This window comes from Brassica napus, unplaced genomic scaffold, assembly GCF_020379485.1.
Source record: "Brassica napus cultivar Da-Ae unplaced genomic scaffold, Da-Ae ScsIHWf_1586;HRSCAF=2198, whole genome shotgun sequence".
NCBI classification, from domain to species: domain Eukaryota; kingdom Viridiplantae; phylum Streptophyta; class Magnoliopsida; order Brassicales; family Brassicaceae; genus Brassica; species Brassica napus.
This window is the reverse complement of record NW_026015000.1, coordinates 4,211-27,462: the sequence shown is the minus strand read 5'-3', so window position 1 is coordinate 27,462 and position 23,252 is coordinate 4,211. Positions and strand designations below refer to the sequence as shown.

The window sequence follows — 23,252 nt, the reverse complement described above, 5'->3', positions numbered from 1 at the left end:
ACTAAAGGATTTGAGAAGCAAATCTATGGCCTCGTTAAAAACCTATCTTTGGAAAACCCATTGGGACAAAACCAAAGATAGGGAAAAAGAGCACGCATAGATTGCTTGCTTAGTTGATGATCAGCTTGATGGTGAAGTAGCTTGAATGGTGATAAGTGTGTCTTGGTTGATCAAGCTTCTACCAAGACATTCCTCTTGGTTCCATGACATCTTAACCAATCCTCCAATAACTTGCGTGAGCTTCCTTGATCTTGATCGAGTCATAGGTCCTTTTAGGCAAGGCTAGAACATCTCCATCAGTCGGCTTATCCAGATCCTCATCATCTCCATTAGCTAGTTGGTCCATGATCACATCATTACATCGCGATCATCCTGGTTTTGATTAGAATGACCCAATAAGCTGTCATATTCCCAAACAGGAAAACTGGGATCACCTGATTTGAAAGTGGGATAGCTTCTTCATCCTAACTCCTATGAGATTTATTCAGCTTCCTGGTGATTCTCCAATACTTTTATGTATCAAAATCAAGCTTCTTACATCGCGATTCATCCTGGTTTGATTAGAATGACAAAGAAGCTGTCATATTCCCAAACAGGAAAACTGGGATCACCTGATTGGAAAGTGGGATAGCTTCTTCATCCTAACTCCTATGAGATTTATTCAGCTTCCTGGTGATTCTCACTACTTTATGTTTCAAAATCAAGCTTCTACATCGCGATTCATCCTGGTTTGATGAGAATGACAAATAAGCTGTCATATTCCCAAACAGGAAAACTGGGATCACTGATTTGAAAGGGGATAGCTTCTTCATCCTAACTCCTATGAGATTTATTCAGCTTCCTGGTGATTCTCCACTACTTTATGTATCAAAATCAAGCTTCTTACTGTTAACTTGAAGAGAAGAAGTGGAGAAGCAAAAGTGATGAGTTGAGTTGGTGCTTGTGCAAAGACATGGCAAGATCTTCAGAGATTGTATGTTAAGGCTTTGGGAGAGTCTTAAGGCTTCAGAAGTGGTCTGATGAGTGTGCAAAGATAGGGTTAAGTCCAGGAGGGACTTAGACACCATTTAGAGAAGATTTGGGTCAGACAGTAACTCCAAAGTTACCACAGTAACTTTGGAGAGTTACCACAGTAAGATTGGAGAAGTTTGGGCAAGTTGGTGTAAAAGTGAATAGTGAATCACTAGTCACTATTCAGGTTGACTATTCACTATTTGGGTCACTATTCAGGATGTGAAGAGTGTGCATAGTATATGGATAAGGCACCAAGGTTTGAATCTAGTCAAAGGGAATCAAGAAGATGCTTTGTGGAGGCAAACAACCAATGGGAGCTTCCTTGTGTGTGATTGGCTAGTTCTGGTCTTGGACAGGCTGTCTCTTGCTGTAAAGAGAAGGGAGCCACGACCATGAACCTGGACAGATGCATGGGAAGATTAGGAGGAGCCTAAGGAGAGCCAATCACAAGCAAGGAGCCAGCTTGCCTTGGTTTGAATTAAAGTGAGCCAGCTTAGCTTATCCAATCAGCACACATCACTCAGATTACAACAAGACCAACTCATCCTCACCATCCATTCCTCTTAAGTTATTTCTATCCATTAGATATAGGTTTATGAGTTTGCAAGAGTGTAAAACCTATATAAAGACCCTCATGGGCGTTTGTAACTCTCTTAAGAGAGTATGGGGGTTTTCCCATCTCCTTCATAATTATAAAAGTGTGTTCTTGATCAGATTCCGTTAATCTACCCCTTTCTTAGTCTCTAATCTCTTAATCTCTCTAAGTCTCTTTGTTTCTGATTCAAGTTCATACTAGTTTCATCAGACCTCTTATTCAACTAGTTCAAGACCTTATTCTTTGCCTCTAATGGCTTCTCATACACATACACAGCCAGAGCTCTCAAATCTCATATGGTATCAGAGCCAGGTTCATCAGAACCTGAGCTGAGCTTCCGCAAATCCACAGCTCTCATCTCAGCTCAAACCAAACCCTTGAAGACATTACCAGCCGAGTTCAGTTCTTGAAGAAGAAAGAAGCTTGAAGCATGGAGTGTTCTCCTTATCTCTCAACCGTGCCTGTCTTTACCTGATGGAGAGTGTCTCTTTGGAAGCAGAGGAGGATGGAGAGGCGTCATGAACCTCAAGCCAAAGCTCCTTGTCCAAGAGCTTATCACATCCGGATACAAGAAAGATGAAGCTAAGAGAAGCCGGTTTGAAGTATGAAGAAAGGAGGGGTCTTTGGGTGTGAGAAACAAGAAGGAGGCCATGGACTGAAGGAGAAGGAGTTGGGTGACGACCTAGACTCTTGAATCCAACCATATCATGGCCAGATTGCCTTTGGAGGCTTAAGGAACCAACCTGGTTCCTTGTGTAAGCGATTCTTTAAAACCTTCTTGATATTGAGCTTGTGTTGTGTTGTGCCTGGTTATTGTGATGTGTATTGATTGAAAAACCTGAGGATAATGTGTGATTGCTAAATATAATTAGTTGAATCTGTCCCAGGATGCTTTAAAGGCTTGTTTAGTGTTTAAAGAGTAAAATGCTTGCTCCTGTTAAGTAATGAGTTTGCTAAATGTGAAATGATATTGTTTGAAGCTCATGAACTGAAAACAGATTGAAAGTAATGCATTGTCTGATGTTAAGTGATGATAGTAATGCTTAGCCTAAGTTATAAATGAATGTGTGATGGATTGTATTGTTGCATTCATGAATTAAAACTGATTAAGGTTAGTGCATACTGTCAAATGGCTGTCTTACATTGAAGCATTAGATTCATGTCTAAATGCTGAGTAAAGAAGCTTTAAAATTGCCTAAGTAGCTTGTATTGAATCTGTTAGGATCATGCTAGTGCTTAGAGAGTTTGCTTGCAAAGATTAGAACTTGAAAATGTCTAGTTTAATCTGTTGCATTGCTTAAAGACATTGGTGTTCAAACTTGATGATGCATCAAGGGTTGACCCAATGCACTTGTGTCTTATCTTTGCTGGAGTTTGAGTGATGTTTCAGGTTCACAAGAGGTGTTCTTGGTTCACCATCCATCCGAGTTGAAAGAGGAAGACTTTGCCCATTGTGTGGAGCAATGGAGAGTTGAGAAAGAAGTGGTGATGCGCCACTGGTGTGAAGTCTCACTGAAGCTCACTTGCAAGCTTGGACCTATACTCAATCCAAGCTTGAGGAGGGGAGTTTAGTGAGCTTCCAAGCGATCCAAGAAGTCCATTGCAAGCATCTGAAGAAGGAGCCATCCGGGCTTAGGCTGTGGCGAGTCTATTCAAGAGAGTACTCAAACTAAGACAGAGTACTCTTGGCTGTGAGAAGATGAAGGCAACTCTATCAAGGCGGCTTCTAGTGTGAAGTGATTGGAGAGATAGCTGAAGCTTCCACAAGCATTCCATGAAGATGGCAAGATCAGAAGAGAAGCGGCAATGGTGTGTGTGTGAGGATCATGAAGCAATCCATTCAAGCTTGTTCCTGTGAGAGTCTCAAGCTTGAGGGGGAGTGTTGAAGCTTACATGATCCAAGAGAGCTTGGTGGTTATTCTAGAAGAGGAAGCAACCTGTTGAGAAGTATGATGAAGGATGAAGAAGCAATGTCCAAGGCGGCTTCAAGTGTTGAGGTGATTGGAGAGTGGCTGAAGCATCCTCATGTAGCTCAAGCAACAAGGTGGCGACTCTATAAGAAGAAGAAGCAGCCAAGACTCAGTAAGAGAAGTTGTATCTCCAAGAAGAGGCTGATCTGGTGTGTCCGAGCACTTCAACCTAACAAGAGGTTAGGTGAAAGGGGGAGAGACCAAGATTAGGCAGTAAGGAGAGTACAAGGCGTGGGATGATTGTAGAGGCCATGATCCAGAGTCTTTGTGTCCCTTACATTGTTGGTAAGGCACAAAGACTCACTGGCCAATCCCTAGGCCTTGGAGACTTTACTCTTTTTCCCTCATCAAGGTTTTGTCCCAAAGGGTTTTCCTTGGTGAGGTTTTTAATGAGGAAGTTCTTCAAGGTTCCAAGCTTGACTTAGGATCAGCTAGAGTCAAGCTTGAGGGGGAGTGTTAACTTGAAGAGAAGAAGTGGAGAAGCAAAAGTGATGAGTTGAGTTGGTGCTTGTGCAAAGACATGGCAAGATCTTCAGAGATTGTATGTTAAGGCTTTGGGAGAGTCTTAAGGCTTCAGAAGTGGTCTGATGAGTGTGCAAAGATAGGGTTAAGTCCAGGAGGGACTTAGACACCATTTAGAGAAGATTTGGGTCAGACAGTAACTCCAAAGTTACCACAGTAACTTTGGAGAGTTACCACAGTAAGATTGGAGAAGTTTGGGCAAGTTGGTGTAAAAGTGAATAGTGAATCACTAGTCACTATTCAGGTTGACTATTCACTATTTGGGTCACTATTCAGGATGTGAAGAGTGTGCATAGTATATGGATAAGGCACCAAGGTTTGAATCTAGTCAAAGGGAATCAAGAAGATGCTTTGTGGAGGCAAACAACCAATGGGAGCTTCCTTGTGTGTGATTGGCTAGTTCTGGTCTTGGACAGGCTGTCTCTTGCTGTAAAGAGAAGGGAGCCACGACCATGAACCTGGACAGATGCATGGGAAGATTAGGAGGAGCCTAAGGAGAGCCAATCACAAGCAAGGAGCCAGCTTGCCTTGGTTTGAATTAAAGTGAGCCAGCTTAGCTTATCCAATCAGCACACATCACTCAGATTACAACAAGACCAACTCATCCTCACCATCCATTCCTCTTAAGTTATTTCTATCCATTAGATATAGGTTTATGAGTTTGCAAGAGTGTAAAACCTATATAAAGACCCTCATGGGCGTTTGTAACTCTCTTAAGAGAGTATGGGGGTTTTCCCCATCTCCTTCATAAATATAAAAGTGTGTTCTTGATCAGATTCCCTTAATCTACCCCTTTCTTAGTCTCTAATCTCTTAATCTCTCTAAGTCTCTTTGTTTCTGATTCAAGTTCATACTAGTTTCATCAGACCTCTTATTCAACTAGTTCAAGACCTTATTCTTTGCCTCTAATGGCTTCTCATACACATACACAGCCAGAGCTCTCAAATCTCATATGGTATCAGAGCCAGGTTCATCAGAACCTGAGCTGAGCTTCCGCAAATCCACAGCTCTCATCTCAGCTCAAACCAAACCCTTGAAGACATTACCAGCCGAGTTCAGTTCTTGAAGAAGAAAGAAGCTTGAAGCATGGAGTGTTCTCCTTATCTCTCAACCGTGCCTGTCTTTACCTGATGGAGAGTGTCTCTTGGAAGCAGAGGAGGATGGAGAGGCGTCATGAACCTCAAGCCAAAGCTCCTTGTCCAAGAGCTTATCACATCCGGATACAAGAAAGATGAAGCTAAGAGAAGCCGGTTTGAAGTATGAAGAAAGGAGGGGTCTTTGGGTGTGAGAAACAAGAAGGAGGCCATGGACTGAAGGAGAAGGAGTTGGGTGACGACCTAGACTCTTGAATCCAACCATATCATGGCCAGATTGCCTTTGGAGGCTTAAGGAACCAACCTGGTTCCTTGTGTAAGCGATTCTTAAAACCTTCTTGATATGAGCTTGTGTTGTGTTGTTGCCTGGTTATTGTGATGTGTATTGATTGAAAAACCTGAGGATAATGTGTGATTGCTAAATATAATTAGTTGAATCTGTCCCAGGATGCTTTAAAGGCTTGTTTAGTGTTTAAAGAGTAAAATGCTTGCTCCTGTTAAGTAATGAGTTTGCTAAATGTGAAATGATATTGTTTGAAGCTCATGAACTGAAAACAGATTGAAAGTAATGCATTGTCTGATGTTAAGTGATGATAGTAATGCTTAGCCTAAGTTATAAATGAATGTGTGATGAATTGTATTGTTGCATTCATGAATTAAAACTGATTAAGGGTTAGTGCATACTGTCAAATGGCTGTCTTACATTGAAGCATTAGATTCATGTCTAAATGCTGAGTAAAGAAGCTTTAAAATTGCCTAAGTAGCTTGTATTGAATCTGTTAGGATCATGCTAGTGCTTAGAGAGTTTGCTTGCAAAGATTAGAACTTGAAAATGTCTAGTTTAATCTGTTGCATTGCTTAAAGACATTGGTGTTCAAACTTGATGATGCATCAAGGGTTGACCCAATGCACTTGTGTCTTATCTTTGCTGGAGTTTGAGTGATGTTTCAGGTTCACAAGAGGTGTTCTTGGTTCACCATCCATCCGAGTTGAAAGAGGAAGACTTTGCCCATTGTGTGGAGCAATGGAGAGTTGAGAAAGAAGTGGTGATGCGCCACTGGTGTGAAGTCTCACTGAAGCTCACTTGCAAGCTTGGACCTATACTCAATCCAAGCTTGAGGAGGGGAGTTTAGTGAGCTTCCAAGCGATCCAAGAAGTCCATTGCAAGCATCTGAAGAAGGAGCCATCCGGGCTTAGGCTGTGGCGAGTCTATTCAAGAGAGTACTCAAACTAAGACAGAGTACTCTTGGCTGTGAGAAGATGAAGGCAACTCTATCAAGGCGGCTTCTAGTGTGAGGTGATTGGAGAGATAGCTGAAGCTTCCACAAGCATTCCATGAAGATGGCAAGATCAGAAGAGAAGCGGCAATGGTGTGTGTGTGAGGATCATGAAGCAATCCATTCAAGCTTGTTCCTGTGAGAGTCTCAAGCTTGAGGGGGAGTGTTGAAGCTTACATGATCCAAGAGAGCTTGGTGGTTATTCTAGAAGAGGAAGCAACCTGTTGAGAAGTATGATGAAGGATGAAGAAGCAATGTCCAAGGCGGCTTCAAGTGTTGAGGTGATTGGAGAGTGGCTGAAGCATCCTCATGTAGCTCAAGCAACAAGGTGGCGACTCTAGAAGAAGAAGAAGCAGCCAAGACTCAGTAAGAGAAGTTGTATCTCCAAGAAGAGGCTGATCTGGTGTGTCCGAGCACTTCAACCTAACAAGAGGTTAGGTGAAAGGGGGAGAGACCAAGATTAGGCAGTAAGGAGAGTACAAGGCGTGGGATGATTGTAGAGGCCATGATCCAGAGTCTTTGTGTCCCTTACATTGTTGGTAAGGCACAAAGACTCACTGGCCAATCCCTAGGCCTTGGAGACTTTACTCTTTTTCCCTCATCAAGGTTTTGTCCCAAAGGGTTTTCCTTGGTGAGGTTTTTAATGAGGAAGTTCTTCAAGGTTCCAAGCTTGACTTAGGATCAGCTAGAGTCAAGCTTGAGGGGGAGTGTTAACTTGAAGAGAAGAAGTGGGAGAAGCAAAAGTGATGAGTTGAGTTGGTGCTTGTGCAAAGACATGGCAAGATCTTCAGAGATTGTATGTTAAGGCTTTGGGAGAGTCTTAAGGCTTCAGAAGTGGTCTGATGAGTGTGCAAAGATAGGGTTAAGTCCAGGAGGGACTTAGACACCATTTAGAGAAGATTTGGGTCAGACAGTAACTCCAAAGTTACCACAGTAACTTTGGAGAGTTACCACAGTAAGATTGGAGAAGTTTGGGCAAGTTGGTGTAAAAGTGAATAGTGAATCACTAGTCACTATTCAGGTTGACTATTCACTATTTGGGTCACTATTCAGGATGTGAAGAGTGTGCATAGTATATGGATAAGGCACCAAGGTTTGAATCTAGTCAAAGGGAATCAAGAAGATGCTTTGTGGAGGCAAACAACCAATGGGAGCTTCCTTGTGTGTGATTGGCTAGTTCTGGTCTTGGACAGGCTGTCTCTTGCTGTAAAGAGAAGGGAGCCACGACCATGAACCTGGACAGATGCATGGGAAGATTAGGAGGAGCCTAAGGAGAGCCAATCACAAGCAAGGAGCCAGCTTGCCTTGGTTTGAATTAAAGTGAGCCAGCTTAGCTTATCCAATCAGCACACATCACTCAGATTACAACAAGACCAACTCATCCTCACCATCCATTCCTCTTAAGTTATTTCTATCCATTAGATATAGGTTTATGAGTTTGCAAGAGTGTAAAACCTATATAAAGACCCTCATGGGCGTTTGTAACTCTCTTAAGAGAGTATGGGGGTTTTCCCCATCTCCTTCATAAATATAAAAGTGTGTTCTTGATCAGATTCCCTTAATCTACCCCTTTCTTAGTCTCTAATCTCTTAATCTCTCTAAGTCTCTTTGTTTTTGATTCAAGTTCATACTAGTTTCATCAGACCTCTTATTCAACTAGTTCAAGACCTTATTCTTTGCCTAATGGCTTCTCTCATACACATACACAGCACAGAGTATCAAATCTCATTCTTACATCGCGATTCATCCTGGTTTGATTAGAATGACAAAGAAGCTGTCATATTCCCAAACAGGAAAACTGGGATCACCTGATTTGAAAGTGGGATAGCTTCTTCATCCTAACTCCTATGAGATTTATTCAGCTTCCTGGTGATTCTCCACTACTTTATGTATCAAAATCAAGCTTCTTACATCGCGATTCATCCTGGTTTGATTAGAATGACAAAGAAGCTGTCATATTCCCAAACAGGAAAACTGGGATCACCTGATTTGAAAGTGGGATAGCTTCTTCATCCTAACTCCTATGAGATTTATTCGCTTCCTGGTGATTCTCCACTACTTTATGTATCAAAATCAAGCTTCTTACATCGCGATTCATCCTGGTTTGATTAGAATGACAAAGAAGCTGTCATATTCCCAAACAGGAAAACTGGGATCACCTGATTTGAAAGTGGGATAGCTTCTTCATCCTAACTCCTATGAGATTTATTCAGCTTCCTGGTGATTCTCCACTACTTTATGTATCAAAATCAAGCTTCTTACATCGCGATTCATCCTGGTTTGATTAGAATGACAAAGAAGCTGTCATATTCCCAAACAGGAAAACTGGGATCACCTGATTTGAAAGTGGGATAGCTTCTTCATCCTAACTCCTATGAGATTTATTCAGCTTCCTGGTGATTCTCCACTACTTTATGTATCAAAATCAAGCTTCTTACATCGCGATTCATCCTGGTTTGATTAGAATGACAAAGAAGCTGTCATATTCCCAAACAGGAAAACTGGGATCACCTGATTTGAAAGTGGGATAGCTTCTTCATCCTAACTCCTATGAGATTTATTCAGCTTCCTGGTGATTCTCCACTACTTTATGTATCAAAATCAAGCTTCTTACATCGCGATTCATCCTGGTTTGATTAGAATGACAAAGAAGCTGTCATATTCCCAAACAGGAAAACTGGGATCACCTGATTTGAAAGTGGGATAGCTTCTTCATCCTAACTCCTATGAGATTTATTCAGCTTCCTGGTGATTCTCCACTACTTTATGTATCAAAATCAAGCTTCTTACATCGCGATTCATCCTGGTTTGATTAGAATGACAAAGAAGCTGTCATATTCCCAAACAGGAAAACTGGGATCACCTGATTTGAAAGTGGGATAGCTTCTTCATCCTAACTCCTATGAGATTTATTCAGCTTCCTGGTGATTCTCCACTACTTTATGTATCAAAATCAAGCTTCTTACATCGCGATTCATCCTGGTTTGATTAGAATGACAAAGAAGCTGTCATATTCCCAAACAGGAAAACTGGGATCACCTGATTTGAAAGTGGGATAGCTTCTTCATCCTAACTCCTATGAGATTTATTCAGCTTCCTGGTGATTCTCCACTACTTTATGTATCAAAATCAAGCTTCTTACATCGCGATTCATCCTGGTTTGATTAGAATGACAAAGAAGCTGTCATATTCCCAAACAGGAAAACTGGGATCACCTGATTTGAAAGTGGGATAGCTTCTTCATCCTAACTCCTATGAGATTTATTCAGCTTCCTGGTGATTCTCCACTACTTTATGTATCAAAATCAAGCTTCTTACATCGCGATTCATCCTGGTTTGATTAGAATGACAAAGAAGCTGTCATATTCCCAAACAGGAAAACTGGGATCACCTGATTTGAAAGTGGGATAGCTTCTTCATCCTAACTCCTATGAGATTTATTCAGCTTCCTGGTGATTCTCCACTACTTTATGTATCAAAATCAAGCTTCTTACATCGCGATTCATCCTGGTTTGATTAGAATGACAAAGAAGCTGTCATATTCCCAAACAGGAAAACTGGGATCACCTGATTTGAAAGTGGGATAGCTTCTTCATCCTAACTCCTATGAGATTTATTCAGCTTCCTGGTGATTCTCCACTACTTTATGTATCAAAATCAAGCTTCTTACATCGCGATTCATCCTGGTTTGATTAGAATGACAAAGAAGCTGTCATATTCCCAAACAGGAAAACTGGGATCACCTGATTTGAAAGTGGGATAGCTTCTTCATCCTAACTCCTATGAGATTTATTCAGCTTCCTGGTGATTCTCCACTACTTTATGTATCAAAATCAAGCTTCTTACATCGCGATTCATCCTGGTTTGATTAGAATGACAAAGAAGCTGTCATATTCCCAAACAGGAAAACTGGGATCACCTGATTTGAAAGTGGGATAGCTTCTTCATCCTAACTCCTATGAGATTTATTCAGCTTCCTGGTGATTCTCCACTACTTTATGTATCAAAATCAAGCTTCTTACATCGCGATTCATCCTGGTTTGATTAGAATGACAAAGAAGCTGTCATATTCCCAAACAGGAAAACTGGGATCACCTGATTTGAAAGTGGGATAGCTTCTTCATCCTAACTCCTATGAGATTTATTCAGCTTCCTGGTGATTCTCCACTACTTTATGTATCAAAATCAAGCTTCTTACATCGCGATTCATCCTGGTTTGATTAGAATGACAAAGAAGCTGTCATATTCCCAAACAGGAAAACTGGGATCACCTGATTTGAAAGTGGGATAGCTTCTTCATCCTAACTCCTATGAGATTTATTCGCTTCCTGGTGATTCTCCACTACTTTATGTATCAAAATCAAGCTTCTTACATCGCGATTCATCCTGGTTTGATTAGAATGACAAAGAAGCTGTCATATTCCCAAACAGGAAAACTGGGATCACCTGATTTGAAAGTGGGATAGCTTCTTCATCCTAACTCCTATGAGATTTATTCAGCTTCCTGGTGATTCTCCACTACTTTATGTATCAAAATCAAGCTTCTTACATCGCGATTCATCCTGGTTTGATTAGAATGACAAAGAAGCTGTCATATTCCCAAACAGGAAAACTGGGATCACCTGATTTGAAAGTGGGATAGCTTCTTCATCCTAACTCCTATGAGATTTATTCAGCTTCCTGGTGATTCTCCACTACTTTATGTATCAAAATCAAGCTTCTTACATCGCGATTCATCCTGGTTTGATTAGAATGACAAAGAAGCTGTCATATTCCCAAACAGGAAAACTGGGATCACCTGATTTGAAAGTGGGATAGCTTCTTCATCCTAACTCCTATGAGATTTATTCAGCTTCCTGGTGATTCTCCACTACTTTATGTATCAAAATCAAGCTTCTTACATCGCGATTCATCCTGGTTTGATTAGAATGACAAAGAAGCTGTCATATTCCCAAACAGGAAAACTGGGATCACCTGATTTGAAAGTGGGATAGCTTCTTCATCCTAACTCCTATGAGATTTATTCAGCTTCCTGGTGATTCTCCACTACTTTATGTATCAAAATCAAGCTTCTTACATCGCGATTCATCCTGGTTTGATTAGAATGACAAAGAAGCTGTCATATTCCCAAACAGGAAAACTGGGATCACCTGATTTGAAAGTGGGATAGCTTCTTCATCCTAACTCCTATGAGATTTATTCAGCTTCCTGGTGATTCTCCACTACTTTATGTATCAAAATCAAGCTTCTTACATCGCGATTCATCCTGGTTTGATTAGAATGACAAAGAAGCTGTCATATTCCCAAACAGGAAAACTGGGATCACCTGATTTGAAAGTGGGATAGCTTCTTCATCCTAACTCCTATGAGATTTATTCAGCTTCCTGGTGATTCTCCACTACTTTATGTATCAAAATCAAGCTTCTTACATCGCGATTCATCCTGGTTTGATTAGAATGACAAAGAAGCTGTCATATTCCCAAACAGGAAAACTGGGATCACCTGATTTGAAAGTGGGATAGCTTCTTCATCCTAACTCCTATGAGATTTATTCAGCTTCCTGGTGATTCTCCACTACTTTATGTATCAAAATCAAGCTTCTTACATCGCGATTCATCCTGGTTTGATTAGAATGACAAAGAAGCTGTCATATTCCCAAACAGGAAAACTGGGATCACCTGATTTGAAAGTGGGATAGCTTCTTCATCCTAACTCCTATGAGATTTATTCGACTTCCTGGTGATTCTCCACTACTTTATGTATCAAAATCAAGCTTCTTACATCGCGATTCATCCTGGTTTGATTAGAATGACAAAGAAGCTGTCATATTCCCAAACAGGAAAACTGGGATCACCTGATTTGAAAGTGGGATAGCTTCTTCATCCTAACTCCTATGAGATTTATTCAGCTTCCTGGTGATTCTCCACTACTTTATGTATCAAAATCAAGCTTCTTACATCGCGATTCATCCTGGTTTGATTAGAATGACAAAGAAGCTGTCATATTCCCAAACAGGAAAACTGGGATCACCTGATTTGAAAGTGGGATAGCTTCTTCATCCTAACTCCTATGAGATTTATTCAGCTTCCTGGTGATTCTCCACTACTTTATGTATCAAAATCAAGCTTCTTACATCGCGATTCATCCTGGTTTGATTAGAATGACAAAGAAGCTGTCATATTCCCAAACAGGAAAACTGGGATCACCTGATTTGAAAGTGGGATAGCTTCTTCATCCTAACTCCTATGAGATTTATTCAGCTTCCTGGTGATTCTCCACTACTTTATGTATCAAAATCAAGCTTCTTACATCGCGATTCATCCTGGTTTGATTAGAATGACAAAGAAGCTGTCATATTCCCAAACAGGAAAACTGGGATCACCTGATTTGAAAGTGGGATAGCTTCTTCATCCTAACTCCTATGAGATTTATTCAGCTTCCTGGTGATTCTCCACTACTTTATGTATCAAAATCAAGCTTCTTACATCGCGATTCATCCTGGTTTGATTAGAATGACAAAGAAGCTGTCATATTCCCAAACAGGAAAACTGGGATCACCTGATTTGAAAGTGGGATAGCTTCTTCATCCTAACTCCTATGAGATTTATTCAGCTTCCTGGTGATTCTCCACTACTTTATGTATCAAAATCAAGCTTCTTACATCGCGATTCATCCTGGTTTGATTAGAATGACAAAGAAGCTGTCATATTCCCAAACAGGAAAACTGGGATCACCTGATTTGAAAGTGGGATAGCTTCTTCATCCTAACTCCTATGAGATTTATTCAGCTTCCTGGTGATTCTCCACTACTTTATGTATCAAAATCAAGCTTCTTACATCGCGATTCATCCTGGTTTGATTAGAATGACAAAGAAGCTGTCATATTCCCAAACAGGAAAACTGGGATCACCTGATTTGAAAGTGGGATAGCTTCTTCATCCTAACTCCTATGAGATTTATTCAGCTTCCTGGTGATTCTCCACTACTTTATGTATCAAAATCAAGCTTCTTACATCGCGATTCATCCTGGTTTGATTAGAATGACAAAGAAGCTGTCATATTCCCAAACAGGAAAACTGGGATCACCTGATTTGAAAGTGGGATAGCTTCTTCATCCTAACTCCTATGAGATTTATTCAGCTTCCTGGTGATTCTCCACTACTTTATGTATCAAAATCAAGCTTCTTACATCGCGATTCATCCTGGTTTGATTAGAATGACAAAGAAGCTGTCATATTCCCAAACAGGAAAACTGGGATCACCTGATTTGAAAGTGGGATAGCTTCTTCATCCTAACTCCTATGAGATTTATTCAGCTTCCTGGTGATTCTCCACTACTTTATGTATCAAAATCAAGCTTCTTACATCGCGATTCATCCTGGTTTGATTAGAATGACAAAGAAGCTGTCATATTCCCAAACAGGAAAACTGGGATCACCTGATTTGAAAGTGGGATAGCTTCTTCATCCTAACTCCTATGAGATTTATTCAGCTTCCTGGTGATTCTCCACTACTTTATGTATCAAAATCAAGCTTCTTACATCGCGATTCATCCTGGTTTGATTAGAATGACAAAGAAGCTGTCATATTCCCAAACAGGAAAACTGGGATCACCTGATTTGAAAGTGGGATAGCTTCTTCATCCTAACTCCTATGAGATTTATTCAGCTTCCTGGTGATTCTCCACTACTTTATGTATCAAAATCAAGCTTCTTACATCGCGATTCATCCTGGTTTGATTAGAATGACAAAGAAGCTGTCATATTCCCAAACAGGAAAACTGGGATCACCTGATTTGAAAGTGGGATAGCTTCTTCATCCTAACTCCTATGAGATTTATTCAGCTTCCTGGTGATTCTCCACTACTTTATGTATCAAAATCAAGCTTCTTACATCGCGATTCATCCTGGTTTGATTAGAATGACAAAGAAGCTGTCATATTCCCAAACAGGAAAACTGGGATCACCTGATTTGAAAGTGGGATAGCTTCTTCATCCTAACTCCTATGAGATTTATTCGCTTCCTGGTGATTCTCCACTACTTTATGTATCAAAATCAAGCTTCTTACATCGCGATTCATCCTGGTTTGATTAGAATGACAAAGAAGCTGTCATATTCCCAAACAGGAAAACTGGGATCACCTGATTTGAAAGTGGGATAGCTTCTTCATCCTAACTCCTATGAGATTTATTCAGCTTCCTGGTGATTCTCCACTACTTTATGTATCAAAATCAAGCTTCTTACATCGCGATTCATCCTGGTTTGATTAGAATGACAAAGAAGCTGTCATATTCCCAAACAGGAAAACTGGGATCACCTGATTTGAAAGTGGGATAGCTTCTTCATCCTAACTCCTATGAGATTTATTCAGCTTCCTGGTGATTCTCCACTACTTTATGTATCAAAATCAAGCTTCTTACATCGCGATTCATCCTGGTTTGATTAGAATGACAAAGAAGCTGTCATATTCCCAAACAGGAAAACTGGGATCACCTGATTTGAAAGTGGGATAGCTTCTTCATCCTAACTCCTATGAGATTTATTCAGCTTCCTGGTGATTCTCCACTACTTTATGTATCAAAATCAAGCTTCTTACATCGCGATTCATCCTGGTTTGATTAGAATGACAAAGAAGCTGTCATATTCCCAAACAGGAAAACTGGGATCACCTGATTTGAAAGTGGGATAGCTTCTTCATCCTAACTCCTATGAGATTTATTCAGCTTCCTGGTGATTCTCCACTACTTTATGTATCAAAATCAAGCTTCTTACATCGCGATTCATCCTGGTTTGATTAGAATGACAAAGAAGCTGTCATATTCCCAAACAGGAAAACTGGGATCACCTGATTTGAAAGTGGGATAGCTTCTTCATCCTAACTCCTATGAGATTTATTCGCTTCCTGGTGATTCTCCACTACTTTATGTATCAAAATCAAGCTTCTTACATCGCGATTCATCCTGGTTTGATTAGAATGACAAAGAAGCTGTCATATTCCCAAACAGGAAAACTGGGATCACCTGATTTGAAAGTGGGATAGCTTCTTCATCCTAACTCCTATGAGATTTATTCAGCTTCCTGGTGATTCTCCACTACTTTATGTATCAAAATCAAGCTTCTTACATCGCGATTCATCCTGGTTTGATTAGAATGACAAAGAAGCTGTCATATTCCCAAACAGGAAAACTGGGATCACCTGATTTGAAAGTGGGATAGCTTCTTCATCCTAACTCCTATGAGATTTATTCAGCTTCCTGGTGATTCTCCACTACTTTATGTATCAAAATCAAGCTTCTTACATCGCGATTCATCCTGGTTTGATTAGAATGACAAAGAAGCTGTCATATTCCCAAACAGGAAAACTGGGATCACCTGATTTGAAAGTGGGATAGCTTCTTCATCCTAACTCCTATGAGATTTATTCAGCTTCCTGGTGATTCTCCACTACTTTATGTATCAAAATCAAGCTTCTTACATCGCGATTCATCCTGGTTTGATTAGAATGACAAAGAAGCTGTCATATTCCCAAACAGGAAAACTGGGATCACCTGATTTGAAAGTGGGATAGCTTCTTCATCCTAACTCCTATGAGATTTATTCAGCTTCCTGGTGATTCTCCACTACTTTATGTATCAAAATCAAGCTTCTTACATCGCGATTCATCCTGGTTTGATTAGAATGACAAAGAAGCTGTCATATTCCCAAACAGGAAAACTGGGATCACCTGATTTGAAAGTGGGATAGCTTCTTCATCCTAACTCCTATGAGATTTATTCAGCTTCCTGGTGATTCTCCACTACTTTATGTATCAAAATCAAGCTTCTTACATCGCGATTCATCCTGGTTTGATTAGAATGACAAAGAAGCTGTCATATTCCCAAACAGGAAAACTGGGATCACCTGATTTGAAAGTGGGATAGCTTCTTCATCCTAACTCCTATGAGATTTATTCAGCTTCCTGGTGATTCTCCACTACTTTATGTATCAAAATCAAGCTTCTTACATCGCGATTCATCCTGGTTTGATTAGAATGACAAAGAAGCTGTCATATTCCCAAACAGGAAAACTGGGATCACCTGATTTGAAAGTGGGATAGCTTCTTCATCCTAACTCCTATGAGATTTATTCAGCTTCCTGGTGATTCTCCACTACTTTATGTATCAAAATCAAGCTTCTTACATCGCGATTCATCCTGGTTTGATTAGAATGACAAAGAAGCTGTCATATTCCCAAACAGGAAAACTGGGATCACCTGATTTGAAAGTGGGATAGCTTCTTCATCCTAACTCCTATGAGATTTATTCGCTTCCTGGTGATTCTCCACTACTTATGTATCAAAATCAAGCTTCTTACATCGCGATTCATCCTGGTTTGATTAGAATGACAAAGAAGCTGTCATATTCCCAAACAGGAAAACTGGGATCACCTGATTTGAAAGTGGGATAGCTTCTTCATCCTAACTCCTATGAGATTTATTCAGCTTCCTGGTGATTCTCCACTACTTTATGTATCAAAATCAAGCTTCTTACATCGCGATTCATCCTGGTTGATTAGAATGACAAAGAAGCTGTCATATTCCCAACAGGAAAACTGGGATCACCTGATTTGAAAGTGGGATAGCTTCTTCATCCTAACTCCTATGAGATTTATTCAGCTTCCTGGTGATTCTCCACTACTTTATGTATCAAAATCAAGCTTCTTACATCGCGATTCATCCTGGTTTGATTAGAATGACAAAGAAGCTGTCATATTCCCAAACAGGAAAACTGGGATCACCTGATTTGAAAGTGGGATAGCTTCTTCATCCTAACTCCTATGAGATTTATTCAGCTTCCTGGTGATTCTCCACTACTTTATGTATCAAAATCAAGCTTCTTACATCGCGATTCATCCTGGTTTGATTAGAATGACAAAGAAGCTGTCATATTCCCAAACAGGAAAACTGGGATCACCTGATTTGAAAGTGGGATAGCTTCTTCATCCTAACTCCTATGAGATTTATTCAGCTTCCTGGTGATTCTCCACTACTTTATGTATCAAAATCAAGCTTCTTACATCGCGATTCATCCTGGTTTGATTAGAATGACAAAGAAGCTGTCATATTCCCAAACAGGAAAACTGGGATCACCTGATTTGAAAGTGGGATAGCTTCTTCATCCTAACTCCTATGAGATTTATTCAGCTTCCTGGTGATTCTCCACTACTTTATGTATCAAAATCAAGCTTCTTACATCGCGATTCATCCTGGTTTGATTAGAATGACAAAGAAGCTGTCATATTCCCAAACAGGAAAACTGGGATCACCTGATTTGAAAGTGGGATAGCTTCTTCATCCTAACTCCTATGAGATTTATTCAGCTTCCTGGTGATTCTCCACTACTTTATGTATCAAAATCAAGCTTCTTACATCGCGATTCATCCTGGTTTGATTAGAATGACAAAGAAGCTGTCATATTCCCAAACAGGAAAACTGGGATCACCTGATTTGAAAGTGGGATAGCTTCTTCATCCTAACTCCTATGAGATTTATTCAACTTCCTGGTGATTCTCCACTACTTTATGTATCAAAATCAAGCTTCTTACATCGCGATTCATCCTGGTTTGATTAGAATGACAAAGAAGCTGTCATATTCCCAAACAGGAAAACTGGGATCACCTGATTTGAAAGTGGGATAGCTTCTTCATCCTAACTCCTATGAGATTTATTCAGCTTCCTGGTGATTCTCCACTACTTTATGTATCAAAATCAAGCTTCTTACATCGCGATTCATCCTGGTTTGATTAGAATGACAAAGAAGCTGTCATATTCCCAAACAGGAAAACTGGGATCACCTGATTTGAAAGTGGGATAGCTTCTTCATCCTAACTCCTATGAGATTTATTCAGCTTCCTGGTGATTCTCCACTACTTTATGTATCAAAATCAAGCTTCTTACATCGCGATTCATCCTGGTTTGATTAGAATGACAAAGAAGCTGTCATATTCCCAAACAGGAAAACTGGGATCACCTGATTTGAAAGTGGGATAGCTTCTTCATCCTAACTCCTATGAGATTTATTCAGCTTCCTGGTGATTCTCCACTACTTTATGTATCAAAATCAAGCTTCTTACATCGCGATTCATCCTGGTTTGATTAGAATGACAAAGAAGCTGTCATATTCCCAAACAGGAAAACTGGGATCACCTGATTTGAAAGTGGGATAGCTTCTTCATCCTAACTCCTATGAGATTTATTCAGCTTCCTGGTGATTCTCCACTACTTTATGTATCAAAATCAAGCTTCTTACATCGCGATTCATCCTGGTTTGATTAGAATGACAAAGAAGCTGTCATATTCCCAAACAGGAAAACTGGGATCACCTGATTTGAAAGTGGGATAGCTTCTTCATCCTAACTCCTATGAGATTTATTCACTTCCTGGTGATTCTCCACTACTTTATGTATCAAAATCAAGCTTCTTACATCGCGATTCATCCTGGTTTGATTAGAATGACAAAGAAGCTGTCATATTCCCAAACAGGAAAACTGGGATCACCTGATTTGAAAGTGGGATAGCTTCTTCATCCTAACTCCTATGAGATTTATTCAGCTTCCTGGTGATTCTCCACTACTTTATGTATCAAAATCAAGCTTCTTACATCGCGATTCATCCTGGTTTGATTAGAATGACAAAGAAGCTGTCATATTCCCAAACAGGAAAACTGGGATCACCTGATTTGAAAGTGGGATAGCTTCTTCATCCTAACTCCTATGAGATTTATTCAGCTTCCTGGTGATTCTCCACTACTTTATGTATCAAAATCAAGCTTCTTACATCGCGATTCATCCTGGTTTGATTAGAATGACAAAGAAGCTGTCATATTCCCAAACAGGAAAACTGGGATCACCTGATTTGAAAGTGGGATAGCTTCTTCATCCTAACTCCTATGAGATTTATTCAGCTTCCTGGTGATTCTCCACTACTTTATGTATCAAAATCAAGCTTCTTACATCGCGATTCATCCTGGTTTGATTAGAATGACAAAGAAGCTGTCATATTCCCAAACAGGAAAACTGGGATCACCTGATTTGAAAGTGGGATAGCTTCTTCATCCTAACTCCTATGAGATTTATTCAGCTTCCTGGTGATTCTCCACTACTTTATGTATCAAAATCAAGCTTCTTACATCGCGATTCATCCTGGTTTGATTAGAATGACAAAGAAGCTGTCATATTCCAAACAGGAAAACTGGGATCACCTGATTTGAAAGTGGGATAGCTTCTTCATCCTAACTCCTATGAGATTTATTCAGCTTCCTGGTGATTCTCCACTACTTTATGTATCAAAATCAAGCTTCTTACATCGCGATTCATCCTGGTTTGATTAGAATGACAAAGAAGCTGTCATATTCCCAAACAGGAAAACTGGGATCACCTGATTTGAAAGTGGGATAGCTTCTTCATCCTAACTCCTATGAGATTTATTCAGCTTCTGGTGATTCTCCACTACTTATGTATCAAAATCAAGCTTCTTACATCGCGATTCATCCTGGTTTGATTAGAATGACAAAGAAGCTGTCATATTCCCAAACAGGAAAACTGGGATCACCTGATTTGAAAGTGGGATAGCTTCTTCATCCTAACTCCTATGAGATTTATTCAGCTTCCTGGTGATTCTCCACTACTTATGTATCAAAATCAAGCTTCTTACATCGCGATTCATCCTGGTTTGATTAGAATGACAAAGAAGCTGTCATTCCCAAAACAGGAAAACTGGGATCACCTGATTTGAAAGTGGGATAGCTTCTTCATCCTAACTCCTATGAGATTTATTCAGCTTCCTGGTGATTCTCCACTACTTTATGTATCAAAATCAAGCTTCTTACATCGCGATTCATCCTGGTTTGATTAGAATGACAAAGAAGCTGTCATATTCCCAAACAGGAAAAACTGGGATCACCTGATTTGAAAGTGGGATAGCTTTTCATCCTAACTCCTATGAGATTTATTCGACTTCCTGGTGATTCTCCACTACTTTATGTATCAAAATCAAGCTTCTTACATCGAGATCATCCTGGTTGATTAGAATGACAAAGAAGCGTCATTTCCCAAAACAGGAAAACTGGATCACATGATTGAAAGTGGGATAGCTTCTTCATCCTCAAACTCATATGAGATTTATTCAGCTTCCTGATGATTCTCCACTACTTTATGTATCAAAATCAAGCTTCTTACATCGCGATTTGATATCTTGCATATTTGCATTGTTTTATCCATTCATCCATGAGCATTTTCATCATATAGATTAGGATTCAGACATGTTAGGTTGCATTTTGCATACATGAGTCTCTATTAGGTACTGGAGTACCACATGAGGTTATTTGGAGCTCAAAAGAGGTGAAAAGGTGATCTTTGGACGAGCACAGCCGGAGCGACCTCTCGGAGCGACGGCATGAGGTCGCTGTGCACCACATCCCGGAGCGACTCATCCAGAGCGACTGCACAAGGTCGCTCGCGTTTTCACGTCTGGAGACACACATTTACACCTCGGAGCGACCTTCCAGAGCGACGTGCTGAAGTCGCTCCCGAAGCTCAGAGCGACCATACCAGAGCGACAGGGAGAAGTCGCTCGCGTTTTCATCACCCGGAGACGCGAGACGAGCCCGGAGCGACCTCTCGCAGCGACACAGCGAGGTCGCTCCCGAAGCCTGGAGCGACTTGTCGGAGCGACGGGCTGAGGTCGCTCCGTGTTTTGTTTCTGCTCGAACTTGTGATTTCTCAAGGGCATTTTGGTCATTTCATTATGCACGTTTTTTTTTTCTAAACCTATGTTTTATTACTCTGTAGCCACCAGGAGGCAAGATCTTTGTTCTTAGAAAAAACCACCAAAAACCTGGAAAGGGATCTTTGAATGAATTGATCAGTTTATTATTGAGAATTCTGTGTTCTTATCTATTTCCTGTATTTCTCTACATGATTAATCTGAAATCCAATATGGGTTTAAGAGGAATCATGGAGATTAGTGAGTAATCACCTTTGAATTCATGGGTTAGGGAGATTAAGGGTGATTAGGTTAGTTCTAGGATGTTTTAGTGTAGATCATTTCTTGTTCCTTGCTAGTAGAGTATTCATAATGCATCTTCTGAGTTGGCCACTCAAAAGTTGATCAATAGGCATTTCCCACCCGAAAGGTGTTGATGAAATGCCCGAGACAACTCTCCTAGGCTTTTAGTATACTTTGCCAAAGACATTTGTTGTTAAAGTGCTAAGATAGCTAATAGACTTGTTAGTAATGATTGCTTTCATATTATTCAACCAAAGACATTTGATGTTTGAGATATGTTAGCAAATGAGCATTCATCTAGACATAGAGCTTGCTTAGAATTGTGTCTAGGCTTAAGGTTGATAGTTTGATTGATCATTTGCCATCCTTAGTTCGATACTTGATCACCCAAGGTCTAATCCCTATGCCCATGAGTTCTCTTTTCCCTTAGTCAAGAAAGTATCATTCTGTTATTGCTTTCTAGTTTAGTAGTAGTTTAAAACCCATCTAAATCATTGGTTGCACTTAGATTAAGTGAGTACTTGCATTCTCAGTGCTTTGATATCCCTCAGAACTGGTTCGACAATCTTTATACTACAACATTTGTCTTAGGAGCCTTGAAAACTCCTAACATCAAATTGGCGCCGTTGCCAAATTCTGAGTAGATTTGAACATTGAGATTTAGTCACTTGCTTGAGACTAAGTCATTTTTATTTTCTTTTGTTACTGATTCTCTTTCTTCACCTCCCTTTAATCTACAGGTGTATGAACTTGAGGAGCAGGGGTCCATCAAACCTAGTTCCAATAGCTGCAGACATCAGAGCTTTAGAGAGAGAGTGTGCTAGAAATAGAAGAGAAGAAGAGCAACAGGCTCACTTGCAGAGATTGAGTACTGATATGGGAGACATACCTCAAAACCAACAGCGAGCAGCTCGACCCATTGGCACTTACGACCGCCCCAACATTCATGGTCATAGATTGGGAATCCGAGCACCCGCTGTGGCAGCCAACAACTTTGAGATCAAATCAGGACTCCTCAACGTGATCGAGAACAACAAGTATCATGGCTTGGCTCTAGAGGATCCATTTGATCACTTGGACAGGTTCGACAGCTACTGTGGGTTGTCAAAAACCAATGGTGTGTCCGAAGATGCCTTAAAGCTCAAGCTATTCCCTTTCTCTTTGGGGGATAAGGCACGTCAGTGGGAGAAGTCTCTACCCAGCGACTCCATCACCACTTGGGATGACTGCAAGAAAGCATTCTTGGAGAAGTTCTTCTCTACTTCAAGAACTGCTAAGCTGAGAAACGAGATTTCCAGCTTTCAACAGAAGAACTTGGAAGGCTTCAGTGAAGCCTGGGAGAGATTCAAGGGCTACCAAGCTCAATGCCCACACCATGGTTTCTCTAAGGAGAGCTTGCTGAGCACATTCTACCGTGGTGCTCTTCCTAAGTACAGAGCCAGACTGGATACAGCTAGCAATGGGTTCTTCTTGGGGAGAACTGAGGAGGATGCAGAAGAGCTGGTTGACAACATGGTAAAGAGTGATGCAGTCTACAGTGGAGACCACGACAGAAGCAGTAGAACTGATGATAAGCAACGAGGAAGGAGTTGAAAGCTCTACAGGATAAGATAGACATCCTCCTTGCTGATAAAGCCACCCAAGAGCAGCTGCACTTGTTGGTAACCCAACCAGCAAGAGACACCAGCTGTTGTCCATGAAGTTGAGGGTTTGGAAGGTCAGGAAGAGCTGTGTTTC

At 40.5% G+C, this 23,252-nt stretch overlaps 1 non-coding gene across 1 annotated transcript; it reads right to left on the bottom strand.

Annotated features, from left to right (window-relative positions):
* Positions 1-22,790: 22,790 nt before the first annotated feature.
* Positions 22,791-22,897, bottom strand: LOC125597925. The gene has a single exon (XR_007332062.1). It is a non-coding gene; the product is annotated as a small nucleolar RNA R71 (small nucleolar RNA).
* Between the last annotated feature and the right edge of the window lie 355 nt (positions 22,898-23,252).